The sequence below is a fragment of the Panthera uncia genome (genome assembly GCF_023721935.1).
Source record: "Panthera uncia isolate 11264 chromosome C1 unlocalized genomic scaffold, Puncia_PCG_1.0 HiC_scaffold_3, whole genome shotgun sequence".
Taxonomy (NCBI): Eukaryota; Metazoa; Chordata; class Mammalia; order Carnivora; family Felidae; genus Panthera; species Panthera uncia.
In genome coordinates, this window is record NW_026057584.1 from 36,806,432 (window position 1) to 36,815,937 (window position 9,506).

The 9,506-nt window shown below is 36.5% G+C and overlaps 1 pseudogene; it reads left to right on the forward strand.

Moving 5' to 3' along the window:
* Positions 1-5,093: 5,093 nt before the first annotated feature.
* On the forward strand, positions 5,094-5,252 carry LOC125912030 (uncharacterized; annotated as a pseudogene).
* The last annotated feature ends 4,254 nt before the right edge of the window (positions 5,253-9,506 follow it).

The window sequence follows — 9,506 nt, forward strand, 5'->3', positions numbered from 1 at the left end:
GCTTCTTCCTGGCCTTACTGCAATGGAGAAAATTAAGCTTCTCTTCCTAGCTTTGCAGCAACAGCAACAAGCATCTAGCAGCCAACCTGTCATTCCAAGGAGGAAAGAATTTTGCTTATTGTCATAACTTTTCTAAGTCATATTCCTATTCCACTCCTTTCTAAAAAATAATCTCCATATATGTTGCCCTCAAAAGTTTTAAAGACAGCACTATTTGCAAAATATAAACACAAAAGGAAAGAATTAGAGCCAAAGAAGTTTATCATATAAATGACCATAGGACTTAGTCCATTCAAGATGCTGTAACAAAAATATCATCAAGTGGGTGTCTTATAAGCAACAAACATTTGTTTCTCACAGTTCTAGAGACTGGGAAGTCCAAGATCATGGCACAGGCAATGTCCAGTGAGGGCCCACTTCTTGGTTCATGGATCTTACTTTTTTGCTGAGTCCTCATGTTGTGGAAGGGACAAACTAGCTTTCTAAGGTCTCCTTTATTAGGGCACTAATCCCAATTACCATGGCTTTGGCCTCACGAACTAATCACATCCCATGGGCCCCACCTCCTAATACCATCACCTCTGGGGTTAGGATGTCAATATATGAATTTGAGGGCAAACACATATTCAGACCATAGCATATATTTCCTTCATTCTTACTATCCCTGTCTTTCTCATCAACTTAATGTCATTTTATAAGTCATATCTCTTGGAAATAGTATTAAAAAACAAAGATAGCTTCCTACATTTGATCTTATGCAAAGAAGTAAGTCTCACCAGTAACCTACCTCTCACCACCATAACCACCATTTATCCAGCTCTTCCCTTTGGTGTAGCATCTTCAGAGTTCAGAAAACAAACCATAGGGTAAAGGAGGGATTCATTGTGGACCTAAGTCAGAAATTATCCCTCAGGATCCTAAGTGCCCAGAATGGGCAAGCAAAGATAGTTTAAGAGTTGGTCAGGGAATGTAATAAGAAACAAGCTGGCCTAGCTTTTACCAGATCCTCTCCCTGGGATCCAAACCAACTACTTAGCATCCCTGGCTACTGACCCTAATATTATGTGAGGAGTACACAGACCAAGGTACTGAAATCTACAACGGAACCTGGGAGTCCATCAACAAGGTTGAAAAGCAGAACCATCAGCGCCAAGGTAATAATACCGTTTTCTGCTCCCTTAGATTCTGGTGTGGCTACCTGCTTGACAGCAATTCTTGCCACACTTTGGGTTTCACAACAACTTCCACATTTTGATATTTATATACTTTCTTAATTGATAAGATATAGCCAGTGGTAAGAAAAACGTAGCTATTAAGGTAATTTTTACAAGCTGGACAATAGATTCAAGGAAAAATACATAGTTTACTGTTCAAATGAATCAGAAATACATCAATTATATTATCCCAACTCAAGCATGAATAGAAGTAAAGGTTGGAGAAAAGTATCTGAATTTTACTGAAGACAAATGTTGCAAAGTTGTTTTAGAAATTCAGTACATCAGATTTAGTGCTCTCAATACTGGATAAAAGAGACCATTTGGAATAATACTTTGTTCTAGTGTAGAGTATGTGAATTGCGTTTCTTCTTTGCTGTGACTGATCCCAAAGCTTTTAAATATAATTGATCAATAATCTGCCTTACTATGATTTATACCTGCTTTCTGTGCCCTATCAAAAATTAATATTAAAATTAAAACACAATCACAAATAAAAAGTATTGTGTTCTGGGGCGCCTGGGTGGCTCAGTCGGTTAAGTGTCCGACTTCGGCTCAGATCATGATCTCACGATCCGCGAGTTCAAGCCCTGCGTCGGGCTCTGTGCTGACAGCTCAGAGCCTGGAGCCCGTTTCAGATTCTGTGTCTCCCTCTCTCTCTGCCCCTCCCCTGTTCATGCTCTGTCTCTCTCTGTCTCAAAAATAAATAAATGTTAAAAAAAAAAAACATTTAAAAAAAAATAATAAAAAAAAACTATTGTGTTTTGCTGGATTCCATGTTCTGAAGCAGCAACTAATGGCAATAATAATGTCTTTTATATGAGATTTGGTGAAAAAAAATTAAAGAACCATATAGGCTTTAAAAGACACTCATATTCTACTTTTTATTACCTTAAAAAAGACTTCAAATTAAGAAATGGAAATTCTTTTAAATACTAAATTTAAATAGATACTTTTAGAGGTTTGTACATGTTAAAGTTTTGTTTAACTTTAAGAAGACAATTTGTATAACCCTAAAAAAATCAGCTCATTTTGCTTTTCTCTCAGAGGAAGCAAACAATGCAAGCTCCAAACTTTGAAAATTCCTTTTGAAGTTTTACACTAAAACCAGAAATAACACTGACGCAGAGAAACTCAAACACATTCTAATATAAGAAAGCCATAGTGAATTTATAGAATTTACTTTATTTTTAACCAAATTTACTGCTAAACACATGCACAGAAAATTTTAAAATTCAAATCTTTTTGCAGGTGTGATTGTATGTCTGCAATTTCTTGGTTTAAAAAAAATCTGTTTGAAACAAGCTATTCTTCTAATTAGCAAATTATACTCATGACAGGTGTACCTCATTCCATGGATTGAACAGCTATGTAACTACTTAGCAAGAATCAATCTGTAATTAAAATCCTTCCACTGAAGTGTTAAAAATTCTGAGTGATTCCAGGCATAGGATGCTAAACACAGGTCATTAGTCCATAAACAGGAATCTAAACCTCTAAGAATCATAGTTTCACTGCTAACAATGAGGAAAGTGAAGCACACTGTCTTGTCCAAAATGGTGGTCAACGTGAATCAGTCAGAAACAGGAATTCTATTATCCCAACTAAAGCATGAATGGAAGTAGAAGTCAGGGGGATGGCAGAACAAGAATTCAAGTATCCTGACTCCAACTAAAATGCTTTTTTTCTAGACAACGTTCTTCTAATTCTTTTGCAAGTGAAGAATATGGGAGAACAGTGGACATAGAGGCAACTAAACAAAGTGGTATTTTATATGACCTTATTTTAATGTGAGCTCCTGCTAATTTAAATCCCAGATTGACTTTCCTACAGATTAATGCTATTATGCCAAAGTTTTTCAACATAAAGACAATATTAAAAATTATACTCTAAAGAAAAAAACCAAGTTATTGTAAATAACACAATAAGAATCCCAACAAGCAAATTTTACTCTTAAGAATGATGAAGCTATGTAGAATATGCCTCCCCCAAGTAATTCCCTGCGTATGTAAACATGCACATCTGAATCCAAAACCCTGTGCAGCTGTAAAATAAGGCTAGGTTTGCACTTGTTGTCTGTTTGCATGTTTTTCCATCTCCACGCTTTGTGCACCACACCCCATGGACACAGAACATTTGTAGGTGGCATCAAATCAACAGCCAGGTGAGACTGTTCTATAACAGAAGGACCACATGATATTTGAGATATAATTGGGGAAAAACCAATTGCAGTTATTCTCCAAATATCGTCTCTCTTTTTGAAGATATGCCCTGAATTAGTATGTTTTGGATTAAAGCAGTTTTCTTCTTTTTTCTTTTTGGATCTCTCCTTTTTAAAATATTTTCAACGACTTGGAGCACATAATGTCTGTTACAGACAGGAACACCTCAGATTAGTAAAGCTCCTTTCAGTTCTGGTAGGACTTCAACATTTATTGACTGAGAAGACTATTTTGTTAAGCTATTATTTCAAAACTCTAAGGTGTGACAGCAAATAATCCCTTCCAATAGATCACTGCATTTATCAATAAGGAGAAAACATGTACTAAGAAGAAAATATGTTTAAGGCTATTGGGTATATTATATTGGGTTCAAGCTTTCTCTTAAAGAGCCTAACTTTTTAAAAATGGAAGAATTATTTAAATCAACTTCTTACAAACAAGAACAAAAATACCTACCATCCAGCGTGGTAAAATAAAGGAACGCTGAAGTACTCACTGTCCCCAACAATTGGTTCTCTCTGCGTCATGTTTGCACTCTCTTTCCTCCCCTCCCCTGCTCTCATTTTTCCTTCACTTTTCCCATACCAAGCTAACATTACCTCTGACAAGTGAGTGATTTAGTAGGAGAAAAATTCAGATTGCTTCTCTGAAACATGAAAACAACCTATTGGCTGGTTGTATTCAATCAATGATTTGTCAATGCAGGGATACATAAACCAAAATGGCTCAAGAAAACTAACCTTACTTGTGACTACTTAGCATAATCAATTCAACCAGAATGATCTAAATGCCTCAGTCTAAGCATTTCACATTGCCCCTCCTGGAATTTTACTTTACTGTAAGTGTATTATGCTATGAAGATTTTTGTTTACATTATGTAAAATTTGTCATGGACAAATACTAAATGCACACCTGAATGTCCTTCCCAGGTGCATGCAGGTAATAAAATGATATTGTAGACAGTTTCCTTTAATGCCTACCATTTATTGGTGTTACCAATTCATTGGTGTTACCAATCAATTATATTTCTCATTCATACCTTTGGCAGATACTGCTGGTTGCCTACCTAATGGCAATTTTCCTCTTCTTTCTCGTTAAATGTACCCCAATTTTCTCTTGTTATCAGACAGCCTCATCCTTCATGGTGGTAGGGGTGAAGAGGCAGAATGCTGATTAGTTTAATCTCATCAGGGTAATTCCATTCTCCTGGCTATGGTCAACATAGGCATGGCTACATGACCCAACCACTGACCAATCTGACTTAAGATACTAAGCAAAGTTGTTTTCCTCCCTTCCATGGGGACACATGACAGAAACCCTGTTATGTGTTTGGGCAACACTGATACACAAGAAGGAAATCATTGAATTAGCCAGTCATGAAAGTGCCATCCACTTTACTTCTTGCATTGTAAGACAATAAAATGCCCTTTATGTTTTAGCCACATTTTAAGATGAGTTTGTTACTTGCAGCCAAAATCATCCTAGTTAATATGCTGCCCTTTAGAACAAGAAAAGAAAAGAGCAGTTGTGGATTCTTCCTTGCCTTAGGTAGGAACTGGTAGTATATAAATAATAAGGAGTACTGAGTGTATGTGAGAATTGTGTCAATAATTTCACAAACAAAGAACACATCCATTTAAGTATCTAGGCACATCTTATCGCTTCTCAGCCTTTTGGCTAAGATCAAGTGTAGTATCTGTTCTTATCAGTTTAAGTATCTAGGCACATCTTGCCCTAATTGAAATGTATTTTCAAAAGTCTGGAAATAAAGCTTTATTTAGTCCACAGTCTTCTTCAAATGTCTAGGCTATTTAATATGTAGGTTTCATATTTCATAAATTTCATAGAATGTTTCTATCAAACATTGTCTGCAAAGTGACAGGGTAAAGGGAATCTTCATATTTCTAATCATTGATTTTGTACTAAGAAATGTGTCCACCAATTTAAACTATCTCAGGTTTAAAATGCACAAAAGATTAAATCTTTTTAAATAGTCTCAGCATTTTCTCATCTATTTGGAATAGAAGTCACAGGTGTGCTTTGAAGTTTATAAACCATGCCTCGGTACTTTTAAAATAACTTCTGGAAAATGTAAAAAGGAGAAAGTGTGAATCAGCCCATGCTCAGGAAGGTGAGCCATGTTCATCATATTTACTATTATGACATATTAGATTATTTTCTTTCAGTGCTCGAAAGGCACACTTTCCAAAAGAGAAATACAGTTCTTTATATTTGGTTCACATAATCCAGACCTGCAGTGTCAGTGCCTGAAACAAATTACTGTTTATATTAGAAACTTAGTTTAATAAATTAGGTCTGGTCTATGGACTGTCAAAGTCCTTATAGTCTGCAATTCATATATAACAGATGTCTTTTCCATGACTCTTAACTAGAAGTGGCCAACGTGATTGCTTCCTCCTTGCCATTACTACATTTTGTAGGTTTAGTTATCTACTGCCCACAGAGAATTAAAAACAATTTAAAAGGGCATCTGGAATAAAACACTCTAAGGGAAAAAAAAATCTTTCCATATGCAATAACTTTCTGTTTAGGTCTGAGAATTATTCAATAATTGGCACTTGTTTAAATAGACCACTCAGGATCAGTTTGGTTTTCCAATTTCAGATTGAGTTACAGAACTATTTTTTTCCAAACTCACTTTTGCAAGTCCTAATTTCCAGCATATTTGTGGCACCACTGTGATTAACAGAGTAGCTAATTTTTGCATGAGAGACAAACACATTTTTCAAAAGTGTTGTAAATAATTCACTAATTTTTCCACAGATTGTTTATAAATTATGGATTTTAGCTTACTTGCCCTAGTTTAGAAAATATACCGGTAAAACAGGAGAGCGAAAAGCAGTAATTTTAGTTGATGAATTTATACAATTTAATTTTCATGAGAAACCTGGGTGCCTCCATCTTTTATGCCACTTTCCTCACTAGTGTCCAAGACTTGGACCAAGAAGTGAGTGCCTGCCACTTGCAGCATCTCCACCTCTTGCCTTGTTTGCACTCAATACAGGAACAGTTGTTGCATAAAAAGTTAATCATGACACTCATCTATAAGATTAAATAATAAGGCCGCGGAAACTGACATCAACTCACATCAACACTTACAAATTCAGACACATGGACACTTTAACCGTTGGGTTTTTTCCTTTCTAAGCTCCACTTTGGAAAACTGTGCTTCCTTCTGAGTTGTTTGGTCAGCAAACTCAATTCTAGAATTTCTATGCGAAGGATTAATCAAGAATAGTGTATTAGCTCACATCTTGAGAGCTAGACAGAGAAGATGCTCAGTGACATTTTAACACGTATGTCACTATGTTGACATCTCAATAAAGAAAACTATTCTCAGTGTGAAATGGGATGATTTCCTTACACCACCACCATCACCACCAAAAACATCAGGCAAAATTTTTGAAATCTCACAGGTTTCAAGCATTGTCAGTAGATACCGCATCATTTTAAATATAAAAATAGCCCGTTCAAACAATGAAAGGCAGGTGTACAATCATCAGTGCCTTCTTTACCAGCAACACAGTGATTTGTGAATATGTAATCTTATTTTAAATTTCACTCTTGTTCTTCGATCTTTCAAATGATTATAGTTTTCCTGGAGTGAAAATAACTTAAACTTACTAGACTTTTTAATATCTTTACAGCCAAACTGCTACAATTCTCACTTTGCTAATCTGTAATTCTCACAGAAGAACTGGCAGCGTTACCCGGCCTTTAGCAAGGACCCTGAAGTGAAATCACTTAAAACTTCCTCTATTTTAATTTCAAATGATATACTCTGTATATAAACCACGCAAATATGCTCTATCCGATACATTGACATGTACCTGCGATGTTAACATTTCTTCCTGGTACCTTCGGGCTGCGGACACGCGTGCATCGTGGAAGACTGGGCTTACTACAGCGCAAGTACAGAGCTTAGATTTCAGGAGCTCTTTGCTCTCATGCTATTCCTCTGACGGCCCTGGCGTTTTGGGTGATTTGACTAAGAAGCCACAGCTGAGCAGGGCAGCGATGACCTCTGAACCCACGTGCTTGACCTTCAGTCCCGATTGCCCATCAGATCACCTGGGAAGTTTGGCAGAAATAACATTGCAGGCCCACTCTACATTCTTAGCTGATCTGGGGCAGGCCCAAGGCTTCAGTGGTTTTGGGTTTTTTTTTTTTTTTTTTTTTGCTTTTTTTCATCTCCTTGGTGATTCTGACATGGTCCAGATTTAGAACCACTGGACCACTGCTCTTTGTGTCACACTTTTATAGTTCACAAAATCAGAATTTAATTTCCAGATTTATCATCACCCTTTCCCAGTCTCTTCTCTGAAAGCAGTTGACAAATGTATTTGAATATTCAGAGAATGAAGCTGAAATTTGAGAAGGAAAAACTTCATTTCGTAAGAACCCAACTGTACAGGACCCCTGAGGAACTAGATTATGGCTAGGCACTCGGGTTTAAATAGACATAAACTAATCACAAGAACACATTAACACTTTCTTTTAGCAAGGAAAGTCAAGGGAGAGAGAACAAGAAGATAAACAAATATTTAGAAAAGATCAATATCTACCTTCCCTTATAAATCTAGGTCTATAATAGAATGAAAAATATCAAATCTAATAACAAAATTAAACATCTGTTCCACACTAATAATGAATTCATGAAACAGATAGAAACTAATATCTTTTATATGTATAGCGATAGTAACACGTTGCCATTTTTTTGCCTAATAAAATTGTAGCTTCGACACATTTTTTCTAATTTAAAATATCCTGTGTCAATGAGAATTTTAGGAAACTAGACACTCTCATACTCTACTGATGATAATGTTAAGTTAATGCCACATTTGCCCCTTGGAGGCTAGGATCGTTAATTGGGACATGGGATGCCCAGTTAGGTGATTAAATATTAATCGTGGATGTGTGTCTGTGAAGGTGTTTCCACAAGAGAAAAACATTTGAATTGGTGAACTGACTAAAGCAGATGGTCCTCCCCAATCTGAGTAGACTTCATCCAGTCCATTGAGGGCCAGAATAGAACAAAAAGACACAGGAAGTTTGTACTAAACTTCCCTCTTTCTCTGTCTCTGTCTCTCCCTGTGCTTGACTGTGGAACTGAAACATCAATCTTTTCCAACTCACGGAGTTCCTGGTTCTCAAGCCTTCAGACTGAAATTAATACCATGGGTAGCTCCTTGATTTTGTCTTGGAGTGTTAATTATTAATTAGTGTTAATTTATCCCAATTTACTAAGCATTTAGAATGCTACCAACTTGCTGCCTGGAGAGAAAAGCATAAAGGCTTATGAGAAAAATGAAGGGCCCACAGTAAGTTAAACAGGCTCTCAGGTCAAAATAGATGAAAAGGAGAATAAATTGTATTGAGTGCCTATGATAAACTAAGTCCTGGACCAATTATTTTCCATCCATCACCTAATTTACTCCCTTCTGCAGCCCTATAAGATACATACTCTCCGAATTTCCCATTTTACAGGTGAAAACACTGAGGCTCAGAGCAGTTAACCAATTTATAGCTAATGATCCAAACCTAAGACTTCAAAATCCAGGCTGTTTCCCAGGAGCTCACTATCTTCCCCGTAGCAGTAGAAGACCCTGTGATTCCCCACTTCAATCAATAACTTGGAAATTCCCCTTTCTTGGAGGCCAAACTGAGATTCAGATCAAAACATGACCAGAACACTTCATTGCAATGGCATCTAGGAGCCAGTAAAGACCATGCAGCCAGTCTTCCGAGGGAGCAGCTTCAGGGATTCACCTTAGGAGCCTCCCTGTGAGCAAAACAGCACATTATCAACCCCTCTGGGCTGGTTGGGATGAAGTCTTAGTACAAATCACTCCTTCTCAAATCATTTGATCTAGATCTGATATATAAAATATCTGATACATGAAATTTTATAAACCCAAAGACCATCAAGGAAAATTTGTCATCTGTACAAGGTTAAGATAAACAAAGGCTCAGGAAAAAAAAGAAAGAAGAAAGAAAGAAAGAAAGAAAGAAAGAAAGAAAGAAAGAAAGAAAGAAAGAAAGAAAGAAA